Source organism: Pinus tabuliformis, chromosome 9, assembly GCF_031772625.1.
Source record: "Pinus tabuliformis cultivar Carrire ecotype Pingquan chromosome 9, CPIR1, whole genome shotgun sequence".
In the NCBI taxonomy this organism is placed as follows: domain Eukaryota; kingdom Viridiplantae; phylum Streptophyta; class Pinopsida; order Pinales; family Pinaceae; genus Pinus; species Pinus tabuliformis.
This window is the reverse complement of record NC_142307.1, coordinates 1,874,590,054-1,874,608,752: the sequence shown is the minus strand read 5'-3', so window position 1 is coordinate 1,874,608,752 and position 18,699 is coordinate 1,874,590,054.

Here is an 18,699-nt window from a genome sequence, read left to right as displayed (position 1 = left end):
GATGGTAGACTATAGTTCCCGAGACTCTCCCTGTGGATCAAATGAGTAGCGTGGTGTTGGGCACTCTTCTGATATGGCAGACACACTACGAATCTTAAAGTCATAAATAAGGAGTTTTAAGGTAGACAATGACAGAATCATACAGGCACAGGAGAAACAGGTAGAGGTAAATGCAGTGATACTTCAAAGTTTGTCAGAATTGCAATGACAGGGACCACTTCAAATCAACCATGAATAGGAGGAAAGAAATAATGGGGTGTTAGGTCCCTATACTAATATTGTAGCCCTTTATTGTTATTGTTGTTCCCACGTAGTCCTCATATTATTATTATTGTGCCCAATAGAAGCCCACTATTGTTATTGATGTGCCCTTACATTATTATTTTTATGTAGGCTCTGATTATATTGTGGCCCCTTAGACTCCTATATATATATAAAGGAGGTCTTATCATTTGTATCATCTAAGAATTGTTCATTTATGTAAATTAAAGGAGGTTCCGCCCTTGAAGAGGATAATTTTTAAGTCATTGATCTATCTCTTTTTTTATCTGGTTACATAACATTTGGTATCAGAGCTTTGGATTCTAGGGTTTCACTACTTCAAACAGATCATCGTGGCATTTTATCTATAACTTTTTTATACGAACCTTCAGAAGATGAAATTGCAACTACGTTGAGCCTCAATCTTGGTGAACCTCTTGTATGAATTTTAGATCTTGTTTTGTTATATTTTTGGAGATACGAATCAAGGAATTTAGAGTTTTTGCAGGCTCCAGAATTCCATGTCAAATAAGTGACCTAGGTAAAATCGTCAAAACTTTCTCTCTGAGCATCAAATTCAAATTTCGTAAAAATTGACACAAAGAGCATGGAGATTGGGTTTTTTGGTATCATTTTCAAGGTTGAGGCTTGAAAACGTGACACGTTGAACTCCATACAATGTCTCTCTAATGAACTAGTCTATAATCAGGCCATCGTGGGAGATTAGGCATAACTCTTTCTTGAGTAATCCAATATTGCTATGACCTGTTGGTTTTGAAACAAGACTTAGAGGGGTACTACAAGATTGAGTTTCAGATCTTGGAGATTCATAATTACATTGATACAACAAATTCAATATCTAGCTCCAAAAAAGAAAGAAAAAGGTGTGTATTTTTTAAATTCTGCATAACTTTTGTTTGAAAAATCAGATTGAAGTGATTTAAAGGGCATAATGAAGCATAAATGTCATTGTAGATCCCAAAATGACTTGAAACAAGAAAATGAAAACACCTAGTAATAAACCATAAAGATCTACTATAACGTGTGAATAATAACAAGAAATGCAACATGATATATCAAAATTACGAGACCAAGTGAAGAAAATTTTTCTCTTGCAAAGAGTAACCAAAGATGAAATGGAAGCTAAGATGGATGGTTTGAGGACTGGTTTAAAATCATACATGGTATGTTTTAAGGATGGATTAAAAGAAAACATGGAAGGTTTGAAGGATGGTTTAAAAGCAGACATGGAAGGTTTGTAAGAAGTTTTGACAAATTTGATTCAAGAAATGCTTCCTAATGGCGAAAAGATATTAAATAAAACTGATGATGAGAAAAAATGTTAATCATGATTTCATAGAATTTAATGTTTGATTGAAGACCAACCATATTCCAAAGATCGATATGAGAAAGTTTCACAACAAGAATCAGGTACCATGATTTTGATCTCCATAATGTGCAACACACACAAACGGTATGCATTGCAACTTTATATTTAGAACCCAATCAGTTTGTATTGTATCGATGAATTTGTTCTCATAAACTACTTGTCACTTGGTCAATTTTTATGAAGGAAATGATAACACATTATGAGGATACAAAGAACAACACCTTCTTTAGCCAATTGATAAATCTCAAACAAAAGGGTTCAATGGCGGAGCACATTTAGGACTTCCAAAAATTGAATATAAAGGTAAATTATATTCCATAGTATCATATAATTTATGCCTTCATAGGGAATTTAAAGTATAACATCCAACATGAGGTTCGCCTTTGGGAACCCGATTCATTGGAGAAGGAATTCAGGGTGGCAAGAAATGTTCAAAGCGAAATAATGGCAACAAGGAAGTATACCTCTCACAACTATGAACATGGAAGTGTTGATGCTCCTATCCTTCCATAACCTACAAGGTTGACACCACAATAGTTGGAAGAAAAAAGGGCAAAAGGGCTTTGTTGCATTTGTGATAGAAAATACACTAAAGGTCATAAGTGTGCTGAGAAGAAATTATTTTACATAGATTGTGCAGAATAGGAAGAAAAGGAACATGAAACGTCAAAAGAAGAGGATATACACCAGGAACCAACTCTCGAGAAACAAGAAATGAATCTCACAATATCTTGTAATGTATTGGAAGTAATTAACACTCCTCAAATTCTCAAGATAGAAAAGCTTATCAAGAAGAAAATGGGAATAATGTTGACTAATTTAGGTAGTACCCATAATTTTATTCGTTGTAAGATAGCCAAGGAATTGATTGCTTCCTATATCCAGCACCAGTGTATCAAGTGATGGTTGCAAATGGAGGAACTATAAAATTCTCTAGAAAGTGTCATAATATCAAGATAACCATGGGGGGATATGTATTGAATAGTCCAATGCTTTCCATTCCGATGGGTGGTGTTGATGTTGTACTAGGAGTCCAATGGTTACAATCTTTGGGCAAGATAGCCTTTAAATTTCAATAACTATTCTTGAATTCTTTTTGGGAAGGAAAGGAAGTTGAATTAAGCAGGGAAACCAGGAAAGATAATCAGATCTAATGGCATGAAAAAGCTTCTAAATGAAGAACAATGAGGCATAATTGCACAATTATGCTCATTAGAGATTCAAACATCGAAATCATCTATTTCTCCATATCTCCATAAAGTATTGGACAATCATTCCAAGGTATTTGATACTCCTAAAGGTCTCCCACCTATTCATGATCACGACCATGTTATTCATTTGATTCCAAGAAGTGTTCCTCCAAACATCGGGTCTTACAGAGATCCGTATGCCCAAAAGGGTGACATTGAACGTATGTTTGCATAAATGCTAGAGGTTGGTATAATTCAACCTAGTCAAAGTTATTTCTCTACTCCAATAGGATTGGTGCATAAGAAGGGTGGATCAAGATTATAGGGAGCTAAACAAGCTCACTATTAAAGCCAGGTTCATTCCCGAACGGACTGATCTATCTTCTCCAATTCCATTGGTTCGAATCCATTCTAATTTCTCGATTCTTTTACCTCGCTATTTTTTTTTTTTTTCATGAAGAAATTAGAACATGAATCTTTTCATCCATCTTATGACCAGTTGAGTTGATCTGTTAATAAGCTGATCATATGATCAATTGATTTTGTGATATATGATCTACATAGATTAGATTCCTGTCATTGATGAATTTTTGGCTGAATTACATGGAAAAATTTAGTTCACCAAGTTGGATCTTCATTTAGGATATCGTCAAATTAGAATGTCATCAAATTAGAATGAAGACTGAAGATATTCTGAAAAAAACATTTATAACTCATGAGGATCATTATGAATTTTTGGTCATGCCTTTTGTCCTTACCAATGCACCTTCTACATTTCAAGGTTTAATGAATTCAATTTTCAAACCCTTCCTTAGAAAAGTGTTGGCATTATGATGCATGTGTTGTACTTGATGGCAACCCTCTCATAGAAGAATATCTCACTTATGTATAACTCGGTGAATCTTCAGAAGAGATATCAGATGTGACTGATGGAGGACAGCTCAAAGGAATTAGATGATGAATCTTCAGAAGAGATATCAGATGTGACTGATGGAGGACAGCTCAAAGGAATCGGATGATAGTTCTAAGTGTGACAAGTTAGCTTTGCCATCAAGTCCAAAGGGGGAGATTGTTGGCATTATGATATAAGTGTTGTCCTTGATGGCAAACCTCACTGATGACAAATCATAGTACAGAAGGTCAGCAACAAGGAATTGATGATCAGACTATAAGAAGAAGAGAAAGTTCATACATGCAGGTTCGTTAAGCCCAAGTCGCGTGTACACGCAGGTTGGCTTCAGCAAAAGCGCGTGTATGTGGAAAAGTACCTTTGGTCCATGGCGGTTAGTCCTTGGAAGTTGTGCCTATGGTTTCGGACCATTGTGTCTCGACGGGCGTGTCGATCCCTAGTTTTGAAGTTGATGGTATTGTGTTACTATGGTTTTGGCTCTTGGTATTGAGCAAGGCCTAAGGCTATATAAGGAGAAGGAAATCATTAGGCAAGTGCATCTGAAATGTCTTGAATATCTGATGAAGCATTAGATCCAGTATGCAGGTTATGGGTTGATGATGCATTGCTTGATCTGAGCTAAGGAGAGATCTCATCGGTTGATTGAGAACTAGATCTAAGGAGAGATCAGGATCAAATGGTTTGAAATGAACTATCTTTATGATGCTTATTCTAGATCTACATACTGACGCATGTATAGTTCTATAAGTGTTATGAGTATGACTGATGTCTGGTACAGCTGCAAGTTGATAGAAATTATTTTTAGATCTGTACGCGGGTTGGCTTTGATAAAAGCGCGTATACACGCGGGTTTGATTCATCGAAGTAGCGTATACATTGTAAATCTTAATATTTGAAGTTGCAGATGGATCTGATGGTTATTACAGAGTTCTGTGTCTGCTCTGTGTTCTGGTGACTGTTGTTAATAGGGTTTCAGTGATTCAGTGTTTGATGATTGTTTTGAGCTTCAATGATAGTTATGGGTCCAGTATGAAAATTGGATGAAAAGTGGCCTTACAGATTATTTGTTGTGCTTCAGTGTATCCAGTCTGAAAATTGATGAAACGTGGTACCTGAAGGTGAGAAGATTGTATGCAAGCACCTACGTACTAGTATCTAAGCTAGTACAAAAGCTAAAGGAGATCTTTGAAGCATTGTAGCAGGTAGCAGCCTGCGTACTAGTAAATGGATCGGCTAGTACAAGAGCAAAGGGGGTTGTAGCTCCCGTACTGGTATAAGACTGCACCAGTACAAATATTGTAAAAGGATTTTCTTATTAAGAAGAAGATTGAGATGACTTGCAGCAGGTGGTTTTCACCCACATTGGGTTTCCACCTTATATCTTTGCGTTCATGTGTGTGGCTCTTGTGTGATGTTCTGTTCTGTTATTCTGCACCTGTTTACTGTTAATATGCTTAATAATGATCTGATGCATTTACTGAAGATTAAGCTAACTGAATTATAAGATCTCAGGATATACGCGAGTTTCATTAGACACAGTAGCGTGTACACGCGGGTTCACTTAATTGAAGTAGCGTATATGTTTCTGAGTATGAAATTGAAAAGTTTGATTGATCTGATAATACTGATTCACCCCCCCCTCTCAGTATTATTTCCAACAATTGGTATCGGAGCAGGTCCTTTGGTAGAAGCTTGATCGCTTGAAGGAGATCCGTGGAACAATGGGAAAGAAGCTTAAGAAGAAGGCTCATAAAAAGAAGAAGACATCTCAGAAGGACTATGACAGTGGGAGAGTCGATTGGGGATTAGGTATAAGAAGTTCTTCAGATTCAGAATCAGATTCAGAATCATTATCAGGTATGAATGTGTTATCCTCTGATGTTCCTGCTATATTTCCTTGTGAAAGTGATGGAAGTGATAGTGAAACTACTGAACATGCTTTTATGGGTGAGCAAGAAAAGTATCAAATAGAGGCAGTATTTAGAAGGCTTACAGACAAAGTTAAAGATAAACAAGATCTATTGAACAAAAGGGAATGTGCTTTCAAAGAAGAAGTTACCAAACTAAAGGCCCAACTAGAAGAAGGAAACAAGGTAAGAAAGCTACTCAAGGACAAGGAAGACCAATGTCAAAAATTGCAGCATGAAGTGACATCATTAAGAAAAGAAGTCAACGAAAGAAGCACAACCATCAAGAAACTCAAAGATAGATCCAGCTACTATGAAAATCTTGAAGCTACAATCCTCTCACTAAAGGGAGATCTTGAAGAATCAAGGAAGCAAAATGAAGATCTACATCAAGCAATTGAAAAACAAGAAAATGAAGTCATCAGCTTAAAATCTCAACTAGAATGTGCCTTCCGAGTTCGTCAAATGCAGCAGGATGTGAATGAAGAACAAGAAAAGGAGATTCTCAAACTAAGGGAACAAATGGAAGAAGGAAGGAAAAGTGAAGAAGATTTGAAAAAGAAATCTCTTGAAAAGGAAGAACAACTTCAGGTTGAGGTAAATATCTTGAAAGGTAAACTAGAAGAAAAGGATAAGCTTTTAGGATTTCAAGATAGTTCTAAAGTCTTGGATGATATTCTTAGTAGTCAAAGGTCTCCTGCTATAAAGACCGGTCTTGGTTTTCATGAATCTGTTGAAGGTGAATCTAGCTCACAAGGTGAGGCAAGGAACTCTAAAGAGAAATCCAAAATGATCAACAAGGAGATGAAAGGTCAACCAAGGAAAGAAAGTCTTCAAAGAAAATCTTTTACTCCTCCTATGAATAATGTTGAATGTTATGTATGTCATAATCTTGGACATATTGCAGCTAGATGTAAAAGAAGAAGAGTTCAAGACCATTATGCAGACAAGTCATCTCAATCAAGGTACTTTAATGGATATTGCTTTGCTTGCAATATGTATGGTCACAAAGCTTCTGATTGCTACAGGAGAAATATGAAACATGTAAGATGTTATGCATGTAACAAGCTTGGACATATAGCAAAGGAATGCAGGAACAAAGGATGGACATCACGTCAAAAGGAGAAAACCTCATCACACTTGAAGATATGGAGGAAGAAGGAAGTACAGTCAGCACAATGTACTGAGACACAGCACAGCACAGACATATCAGACTCAGGGGGAGCTGAAAGTGTAAAACTTCAGCGTTCTGAATCTCATACGCAAGTTCCTTAAAGGGAAGTCGCGTATATACGCGAGTTAGACACTGCAAAGTCGCGTATATGTCAGTATGAAGAAAAGCAGTGGGAACAGGATCAGAAAAAGGATCTGATATGATTCAGTCTATTATTTGCTCTATTGGTTACAGTCTGCTGAGGATGTGTGGAAATGTTTTGTTACTTGTATGATGTCTAGAAGTGTTTTGATCCTAACTTGAGGATGATGATGTTTTGATGCTTATGCATGATCAGATCTAACAGATGGCACAGGTTGAGGGGGAGCATATGCCTTTAATAATTCATTGTTGGCATTATGGTTAATAGTCCTTGGTGATGATTCTTATATGGCTAAATGATATATCTTGCTATGATGTGGTTGTGAGTTGTCTATGATAAAATCTCATATGATTCTTGAGGTTACATAGTTGATGTTCAGATCAGATTTATGGATGATTCTTTGATGATGCATATATGGTGCTTACATTGTGATCTTCATAAGAACAAGAAGAAGTACAAAGCTTGATGATGGGTCACTCATATACTGCTGTTGTCATATGCATAAAAATCATACAGTTATAATGCAGGCACTCTTGTGGATAAGGATTGTTGCTGTTGATGATATCAAGAAGTTTTGTCAAATGAGCTTGAGCTCAAGATACATAATGCTGATACATGGATGACTACTCAAAGTTGCTTTATTAGAGACATGGTGATGAGTTCTTATCTATATGATGATAGGTTTATACTTACATATGTTAATTGATGCAGATGTTCCCAAGTAATGATACTTGGATAATGTAGAGCTTGATGAAATGGCTATGGTGGTTTCTCACATGATACAATGTGAATGACTCTGAATTCTGTTCAAAGGGATGAATTGATACAGACATACCTTGTTATAGGTTGATGACCTATTCTCTACAGGACATTTACAGGTTGCTGATATGGAAATTTGTGTACGTGTGTTGTTTAAAGGATATCCGCGTGCATACGCCGTTTTACAAGGGGATAGTCGCGTATATGGTGTACGCGTGTTGCGTAAGGGATATCTGCGTATATACGCATGTTTATGTGTATACAGACGCGTATATGGAGATTTGAAGGAAATCAGCAGGGACAGATGTTGGTTGCAGAAAGTCTGATATAGGTCTGACAGAGATCATCTGGCACAGGTTCAGGGGGAGCAGATAATCTTCCAATGATGCATTGTTGGCATTATCTTAAAGCTTTTGGTTCTAGTTCACATTTGGTGTTGATTTCAGGAGGAACAAAGGCGAAAGGAGAACAGAAGGATCTCTTGGTTGCTGATCTGAATGGTGATTATCAGATGCTGCTAGTGACTTTCATAAGTCTTGGTCTAGTTATATCGTCTCTATGTCATATATCTCTTTTGTGGTATCTCTTTCATGGTGTCAAGGTCATGTAACGGCCTATTTTGGTTTCCCCACTATGCCTGGGATGATTGATGCAATGTGATTGGTTGAATTTTGATGTATTCCCACTTGGTTGGGTGGATGAGTCAATTTTTGTAGATCCTCACTTAGTTGAGAGATGGATGTATGTATGAGTCCTAAGTGATAGGAAGGTCCTTTATGATGTATAGAGTCATGTTCTTCTTGAAGAACATTTTTTGTAGACCTTGCTTACAGTCAGGGAGAGCATGATCAGCACACTTCAGCAAGAACAGAGATTCAGCATGTACTCAGAGGGAGCATGGACAGATTGGTACACCTTGGCATATACAAAGGGGGAGATTATTCAGAGATTTCAGCAGGTACTCAGGGGGAGTATGGACAGTGGAATGATTCAGCAAAGGAAGAGAATATCTTGGTCCACCCTTTGCCCTTGATGTCAAAGGGGGAGAGTGATTTGGTGTTGTTGCCATCAAGTCCAAAGGGGGAGATTGTTGGCATTATGATGCATGTGTTGTACTTGATGGCAACCCTCTCATAGAAGAATATCTCACTTATGTATAACTCGGTGAATCTTCAGAAGAGATATCAGATGTGACTGATGGAGGACAGCTCAAAGGAATTAGATGATGAATCTTCAGAAGAGATATCAGATGTGACTGATGGAGGACAGCTCAAAGGAATTAGATGATGAATCTTCAGAAGAGATATCAGATGTGACTGATGGAGGACAGCTCAAAGGAATCGGATGATAGTTCTAAGTGTGACAAGTTAGCTTTGCCATCAAGTCCAAAGGGGGAGATTGTTGGCATTATGAGATAAGTGTTGTCCTTGATGGCAAACCTCACTGATGACAAATCATAGTACAGAAGGTCGGCAACAAGGAATTGATGATCAGACTATAAGAAGAAGAGAAAGTTCATACACGCAGGTTCGTTAAGCCCAAGTCGCGTGTACGCGCAGGTTGGCTTCAGCAAAAGCGCGTGTATGTGGAAAAGTACCTTTGGTCCATGGCGGTTAGTCCTTGGAAGTTGTGCCTATGGTTTCAGACCATTGTGTCTCGACGGGTGTGTCGATCCCTAGTTTTGAAGTTGATGGTATTGTGTTACTATGGTTTTGGCTCTCGGTATTGAGCAAGGCCTAAGGCTATATAAGGAGAAGGAAATCATTAGGCAAGTGCATCTGAAATGTCTTGAATATCTGATGAAGCATTAGATCCAGTATGCAGGTTATGGGTTGATGATGCATTGCTTGATCTGAGCTAAGGAGAGATCTCATCGGTTGATGGAGAACTAGATCTAAGGAGAGATCGGGATCAAATGGTTTGAAATGAACTATCTTTATGATGCTTATTCTAGATCTACATACTGACGCATGTATAGTTCTATAAGTGTTATGAGTATGACTGATGTCTGGTACAGCTGCAAGTTGATAGAAATTATTTTTAGATCTGTACGCGGGTTGGCTTTGATAAAAGCGCGTATACACGCGGGTTTGATTCATCGAAGTAGCGTATACATTGTAAATCTTAATATTTGAAGTTGCAGATGGATCTGATGGTTATTACAGAGTTCTGTGTCTGCTCTGTGTTCTGGTGACTGTTGTTAACAGGGTTTCAGTGATTCAGTGTTTGATGATTGTTTTGAGCTTCAATGATAGTTATGGGTCCAGTATGAAAATTGGATGAAAAGTGGCCTTACAGATTATGTGTTGTGCTTCAGTGTATCCAGTCTGAAAATTGATGAAACGTGGTACCTGGAGGTGAGAAGATTGTAGGCAAGCACCTACGTACTAGTATCTAAGCTAGTACAAAAGCTAAAGGAGATCTTTGAAGCATTGTAGCAGGTAGCAGCCTGCGTACTAGTAAATGGATCGGCTAGTACAAGAGCAAAGGGGGTTGTAGCTCCCGTACTGGTATAAGACTGCACCAGTACAAATATTGTAAAATGATTTTCTTATTAAGAAGAAGATTGAGATGACTTGCAGCAGGTGGTTTTCACCCACATTGGGTTTCCACCTTATATCTTTGCGTTCATGTGTGTGGCTCTTGTGTGATGTTCTGTTCTGTTATTCTGCACCTGTTTACTGTTAATATGCTTAATAATGATCTGATGCATTTACTGAAGATTAAGCTAACTGAATTATAAGATCTCAGGATATACGCGAGTTTCATTAGACACAGTAGCATGTACACGCGGGTTCACTTAATTGAAGTAGCGTATATGTTTCTGAGTATGAAATTGAAAAGTTTGATTGATCTGATAATACTGATTCACCCCCCCCTCTCAGTATTATTTCCAACAAAAAGTTGCATTAGTATTTTTTTATGATATACTAATATACAGCAAGCCTTAGAAGGATCATGCTCAACAAGTTGACAAGGTGTTCAAACTATTGGAGGATAAACAATTATATGCAAAAACCTCCAAATGTTTCTTTGGAGTATAGGAAGTGGAATATCTGGTTCATATTGTATCTCATGATGGTGTTAAGGTATACCCTAACAAAACTAAATTCATTAAGGAATGGAAAATCCCAACAACCATAAATAATATTCAAGTATTTTTGTTATGTCCCTATACTACTAGTGTAACTCCTTATTGTTATTAGTACAACCCCCTTATTATATTGTTGTGCCCATGTAGTCCCCATATTGTTATTATTATGCCCCATAGAAGCCCACTATTGTTATTAGTGTGCCCTTACATTATTATTTTTATGTCCGCTCTGATTATATTATGACCCCTTAGACTCCTATATATAGAAAGGAGGTCTTGTCATTTGTAGCATCCAAGAATTGTTCATTTGTGTAATGTAAGGGAGGTTACCCCCTCAAAGACACTGAATTTTAAGGCATTGATCTATATTTTCTAAATATTTGTGAGCTGGCTTCATAACATTTGGTATCAGAGCTGTGGATTCTAGGGTTTCACTACTCCAAATAGATCATTGTGGCATTTTCGCTATATTGTTTTTGATACAAAGTTTCATAAGCTAAAAAAAAAAAACCCATTTTAGAATAAATAGGTTTGAACCATGTGTCTAAATTTGAGATATTTTCCCACTATATTTTTGGAGATATGATCTAAGGAAGTTATGGTCTTTCCAAGCTCCAGAATTTCATCTCAAACAGGTCATCGTGAACTTGTCACTATAATATTTGTTATACGAAGGTTTAGAATCTGAAATTAAAACCCATTTGAACCGAAATCTTGGTGAAGCTCGGCTCTGAATTTCAAATCTTTTATCGCTATATTTTCAGAGACATAATTTGAGACATTTAGGGTCTCTGCAGGCTCCCAAATTACATCTAAAATAGGTGACCTTGGGAAAATCATCATAACTTTCTCTCTGAGAATCAAATTGAAATTTTGTAAGAAGTTTCAGAATGAGGACGGACTATATTTTTCTATATATCAGTTTCAAGTCCTAAGATTGAAACAATGATACGAGGCACTTCATACAAGTTTGATCTACTGAACTAGTCTATAATCAGGTCATCGTGAGAGATTTGACATAATGCTTCCTTACAAAATCCAATCTTGATCAGACTTTTGGGGTTAGAAAGAGGACACAGAGGGCTACTATAGGACAAAATTTTAGAACTTGGAGATTACAGAGTTGCAGTCGTTTCAAGATCAATCTCCTAAAATCAAGAAAAGGCAATATGAAGAAGTTTGATGGCAAGGATTTGATAAATTGGATACTACAGATGGAGTAATATTTTGATCTACATGAGGTGCAATTGTTACAAAAGGTACGAATTTCATCTTCATATTTAGAAATGGATCAATTTTTATGGTATAAAGGGCTGTGTTCTCGTAGAGCACTTGTCACTTGGTCAATTTTCATGGAAGGAATGATAGCACATTATGAAGATAAAAAGAGTAACACCTTCTTTAGACAATTGATAAATCTCAAACAAAAGGGTTCAATGGAAGAGCACATTGAGGATTTCAAAAAATTGAATATAAGGGTAAATGATATTCCTGAGAAGAAAAGGATCGATGTCTTCATAGGGACTTTAAAGGATAACATTCAACATGAGGTTCATCTTTGGGAACTTGATTCATTGGAGAAGGCATTCAGGTTGGCAAGAAAAATTGAAAGCAAAATTATGGAAACAAGGAATCCCACCACTCATGACTATTATTATGGAAGTGTTTTTTCTCCTAGCTTTTCAAAACCTACAAGGTTTACACCACAACAATTAGAAGAAAAAAGAGAAAAAGGGCTTTGTTACAATTGTGATTAAAAATACACTAAAAGTCATAAGTGTGCTAAGAATAAATTATTTTACATAGATTATGAAGAGGAGGAAGAAAATGATTAAGAAACATCAAAAGAAGAGGATATACACCAGGAATCAACCCCAGAGAAAGAAGAAATGAATCCGACTGTATCTTGTAAAGAATTGGAAATAATTACCATTCCTCAAACTCTCAATATAGAAGGAAATATCAGGAAGAAAAAGGTTCAAGAAGCAAAAGATCTCATCGAGAAAGAAGAAATGAATCCTAGCACATCTTGTAATGCATTGGACAGAATTACCACTCCTCAAACTATCAAGATAGAAGGACATATCAAGAAGAAAAATGTTCAAGAAGTGAAATATCAGATCGAGCATCAAGAAACGAATCCAACCATATCTTGTAATGCATTGGAAGAAATGACCACTCAAACTCTCAAGATGGAAGGACATATCAAGAAGAAAAAGATTCAAGCAGTGAAAGATCAAATCAAGCATCAACAACAAGTTATCGAACTTTTAAAGGATAACTCCACTTTGGTGCAGAATTGAATGAAACAAGAGGCATCAACATCACAGTGAAATAAGTTTTGATGTAGGCGATTGGGTATTTTTACGGCTACATATCAAGAAATATATTGATGAGAGGGAAGCCTTGGCAATACTACATGCACTTAAGAAATGGTGACCTTACCTAATGGGAAGACACTTCAAGGTAAAACTGGATCGTGATAGTTTGAAATACTTTTTAGAACAAAGATTATCTTTAGAAGAAAAGAAAAAATGGGTGTTGGGTTATGATTATGAAATCATCTACAAAAACGGGAAGCCAAATGTTGTTGCAAATGCACTCTCAAGAAGTGATGAGGATGAGGAAGCATTGTTTTGTATTATTTCTATTATCCAACCAGATTGGATAAATGAAGCAAGGAATGAATGGAAGAAGGATGAAGAAGTGTCGCCACTCATTCAAAAGTTGTAGAAGATCCCATTTCAAGCAATATTGCCAGAACTTGACGAGGAAGGAAAAATCATATTGGAACCTGGAGCAGTCGCAGAAATAAGAACCCAATAGCTACAAAATTGATCAATTTCAGAGTATCTGATCAAGTGTAAGAACTTACTCGTTGAAGATTCCACATGGGAGGACAAGAATTTTATACAGAAGCATCAAGAACTACTCAAGCGTTTAGGACAACACTTTCTGAAGGAGAGGGGCATGTTCTGTCCCTATACTACTAGTGTAACCGCTTATTGTTATTAGTACAACCCCCTTATTATATTGTTGTGCCCATGTAGTCCCCATATTGTTATTATTGTGCCCCATAGAAGCCCACTATTGTTATTAGTGTGCCCTTAGATTATTATTGTTATGTCGACTCTGATTATATTATGACCCTTTAGACTCCTATATATAGAAAGGAGGTCTCGTCATTTGTAGCATCCAAGAATTATTCATTTGTGTAATGTAAAGGAGGTTGCCCCATCAAAGAGGCTGAATTTTAATGCGTTGATCTATCTTTTCTATCTTTTTGTGAGCTGGTTTCATAACAATTTCTCAGTTTTATAGGGTATTATTGCAAGTTTGTTAAGAATTATGGGAGAATAAAAGCACCTCTAACAACAATATTGAAGAAGGATGCATTTTCTTGGACTCTAAAACGAACTAAGGCCTTTGAACATCTTAAAGAGGAAATGTGCCAAGCACCGGTATTAGCTGTGCAAGACTTCGCAAAAACCTTTATTGTGGATTGTGATGCCTTAGGAAATGGAATTGGTGTTGTATTAATGCAAGAAGGAAGACCAATTTCTTTTGAAAGTCGTCAAATCAAAGGAAATTATTTACGCAAGCCTATTTATGAGAAGGAAATGTTAACAATAATACATGCACTAAAGTAATGCAGACCTTACCTGATGGAAAGACACTTCAAGATAAAAATAGATCATGATAGTCTTAAATAATTTTTGGAACAAAGATTATCTATAGAAGAGCAACAAAAATGGGTCACAAAGGTGTTGGGTTATGACTTTGAAATAATCTACAAAAAAGGAAAGAAAAATGATGTTGCATATGCACTCTCAAGAAAGGATGAGGATATGGAAGGATTGTTTTGTTCCATTTCTATTATCTAACCAGATTTGATAACTAAAGTAAGGGATGAATGGAAGAATGATGAAGAAGTGTGGACGCTCATTCAAACATTTTTGCAAGATCCCAGTATATATAATAGATTTAGCTAGAAAAATGATTCATTATGGTACAAAGATGTCTTATATATTTGTAAGAATTCTCAACTCAAACAAAAGATTCTTTTGGAATGGCACACCTCTCCCTTAGGAGGGCACTGAGGATTTTTAAAAACTTACCACAGGGTCAAGAAGGATTTTTTTTTGGGAGGGCCTTAAATTTGTTATTCAAAATTTTGTCGAAGAATGTTTAGTTTGGAAAAAAAATAAAGTTGAGAGAATTAAGACCCCAGGGCAACGTTGGGAGGAGGTTTCAATGGATTTTATCACAGGTTTACCCAAGTCCAAACAAAAGAGTTTCATCATGGTGGTAGTCGATAGATTTACCAAGTATGTACATTTTTGTGCATTATCTGATCCATTTTAAAGACAGTACAATTTCTATTACATTTATGGAAACAATTCAGAGGCTACATTGAAACCCAAAGATTATTGTAAGTGATAGCGATCCCATTTTCACTTGAAATTTTTGGACAAAATTATTTTCTTGTCTGGGTACTCAATTAGTTCATAGCTCATCTTATCATCCTCAATCTGATGGGAAAATTGAGATAGTGAAAAAACGTTTGGAAGGATACCGTCGTTTCTTTGTATCTGATAAACAAACATAATGGGTCAAGTGGTTACCTCTAGCTGAATGGTGGGATAACACTTCCTTCCATATTGTAGAAAAAATGGTCCCATTTATGGCACTTTATGGATATCAACCGCCCTCCATCACATCATCTTTAAGAGAAAATTGGAAGGTTCAAGCAGTGGAAGATCACATCGAGCATCAAAAACAAGTTCTCCGACTCTTAAAGGATAGCCTCACTTTAACGTAGAATCAAATGAAACAACAGGTAGATCATCATCGCAGCGAAATAAGTTTTTATGTAGGTGACTTGGTATTTTTATGGCTACAACCATACAAACAAATGCCCCTCAATCAAGCTAAGAAGGATGATATATTATCACCAAAGCACTATGTTCATTGCAAGGTGTTGCAAAATATTGGTACTATGGCATACAAATTGGAGTTTCCTACATCTTTTCGAGTGCACCCAGTTTTCCATGTTCCATGCTTAAAGAAGTTTATAGGTGACAAGATCCCAATTCAAACAATATTGACAAAACTTGAGGAGGAAGGAAAACTCATACTGGAATCTGAATAAATCATAGAAAAAAGAACCCGAAAGCTACGTAATCAATCAATTTCAGAGTATCTCATCAAGTGGAAGAACTTACCTGTTGAATATTCCACATGGGAGGATGAGAATTTTATACAAAGGCATCAAGAACCACTCAAGCGTTTAGGACAAAACTTCGTTAAAGGAGAGGGGCATGTTAGGTACCTATACTACTAGTGTAGCCCTTGATTATTATTATTGTGCCCATGTAGTCCCCATATTGTTATTATTGTGCCCCATAGAAACCCACTATTGTTGTTGTTGTGCCCTTATATTATTATTGTTATGTAGACTCTAATTATATTGTGGCCCCTTAGACTCCCATATATAGAATGGAGGTCTTGTGATTTGTACCATCCAAGAATTGTTCATTTATGTAATGTAAAGGAGGTTTCCCCCTCGAAGAGGATAATTTTGAAGTCATTGATCTATCTCCTTTTTTATCTAGTTGCGTAACATGGGGCATATGGCAACAGGTCTCATAGTGAGTACAATATGGATAAAGAGGACACGATTAAAGATGGCAGGTCCTTGGATACTCTAGATAGGAGAGGTGATGTACGTAGGTACTATTCTAGTTCTGGATCTGAGAGGCATTATGACCACCATCGTTATCAGCCTTGCAGGAGGAGTGATAGGGGATATTTTACGGATGAGTTTAATAAAGAAAAGCGATCTACATTTGATGGAGAGATGAAGAAATCACATGATGTAGAGGCATGGTTTCTTGGTATGAGGAAGTTCTTCATGTTACATGACTATTCAAAGAACATGAACGCAAGAATAACTACATTCATTCTCAAAGGTAAAGTAGATATTTCGTGGGAAGATGTGAATAATTTCAAAGGTATCCATGAGGAGGAATTGAATAGGAGTGAGTTCGAGAGGCTATTCTGAAAGAAGTATCTATCGTAGAGATACTTTGATGACAAGGAAAAACATTTCTATGAGTTAACAATGGGACCGATGACAGATGAGTACACTAGCAGGTTCTTGGAGATTCTGAAGTATGTGCCTTACCTCAAGGAGGAGAAGGCCAAGATTTAGAGATGTATTAGTGGATTATCGATTGCATTCAAAGAAAGGATTGAGTTCAATGAGCTTAGATCATTGGAGGAGGCCATCTGAAAGCTAAAGCATTGTTATGAACAATCAAAGTGGAGGATTGAGGCTAAGAAATATTTGAAGGGAAATGATAAGAGAAACAGAAAATGGGACAAGAAGCGAGAAATACTTCAGGATGTAGGTAAGAAAGAGAATTTTGCACCACCTAGAAAGTTTAATACATATGCAAAAGGACATGGACATCGATCTGAGGAGTAGAATAAGGATGAAGGTTGTAAGCCTTTGCAATGAGTGACTTGTCGAGGAGAGCATCATAGGAGAGATTGTACACAACATTAGAGTGGTAGAATGTAGATCTACAATTCTTAGGAGGAACAAATAGTGGGAGATGTTAGGAAGAGTATTCCTAGGATCTATGCAGTGTTGGATAACAGACAGGAAGATCACAAGGCCTCTATTATCAATATGGATGGTAAGATTTTTCATAAAGTTGTTTCTATTTTCATTGACTCTAGATCTAATTATAGTTATGTTAATCGTGACCTGGTGGATAAGTGTCGTTTGAATAAGGAAGTGCATGCATATTATTGGCTAGTGCAGTTGGCTACAAGTACCATAAAGAGAGTTCATCACTGGGTAAGAGCTTGTACATTTGATATTAATGGTATTCCTACCTCAGCACATATGAATTTATTGCCGTTCGGATCATACAATATGTTTTTGGGCATGGATTGGTTGTGCCTTCATAGAACCAAGGTGGATTGTTATGACAAAGCCATTGGGTGCTTGGATGAAAAAGGGGAATAAAGAGTCTTGCGGGGTAAGAACAAAACAACATAAGTTAGAATGGTGATAGCTATGCAAGCCAAGTGTGGTCACAAGAAAGGGTGTGTGTTACTTGAAGTGCACATTTCTAGTGACAAATGTAAGGAAGTTGAGGATGCAGATGTTTTGAGAAGGTACCTAGTTCTACAACAATTTGAGGATGTATTTCATTTAGATATTTCATAGTTTCCACCTCATAGGAAGTATAATTTTCTATTAAGTTTGTGCGAGGGGCAGCTCCGACATCAGAGGCACCTTACATGACGAGTACACCTGAGTTGGTAGAGTTGAAGTTGTAGTTGAAGGAAATGCTTAACAAGGGGTACATTAGGCCAAGTGTATCACTATGGGGCACATTGGTATTGTTTATGAAGAAGAAGGATGGTACTCTCAGGCTATGCATTGACTACATGAAGTTAAACAAAGTGACCATTAAGAATAGGTATCTGTTACAGAGGATTGATGACTTGTTCGATTAGTTGAAGGGAGTAGTAGTGTTCTCGAAGATTGATCTGAGATCCAAATATCATCAAGTATGCATTAAAGAAGAGGATGTCTACAAGACACATTTCCTTACCATGTATGAGCATTATGAGTTTGTTGTAGTTCCATTTGGTTTAACTAATGCTCCAATTACCTTTATGTGCTTGATGAATAGTGTGTTGCGTTCGTATTTGGACAAGTTATTTATTGTGTTCATTAATGACATATTGGTATACTCAAAGAATTAATAAGAGAATGTTGATCATTTAGAAGCGGCATTGAGATTGTTGAGAGAGAATCAGTTGTATGTTAAGCTCAACAAGTGCAGTTTT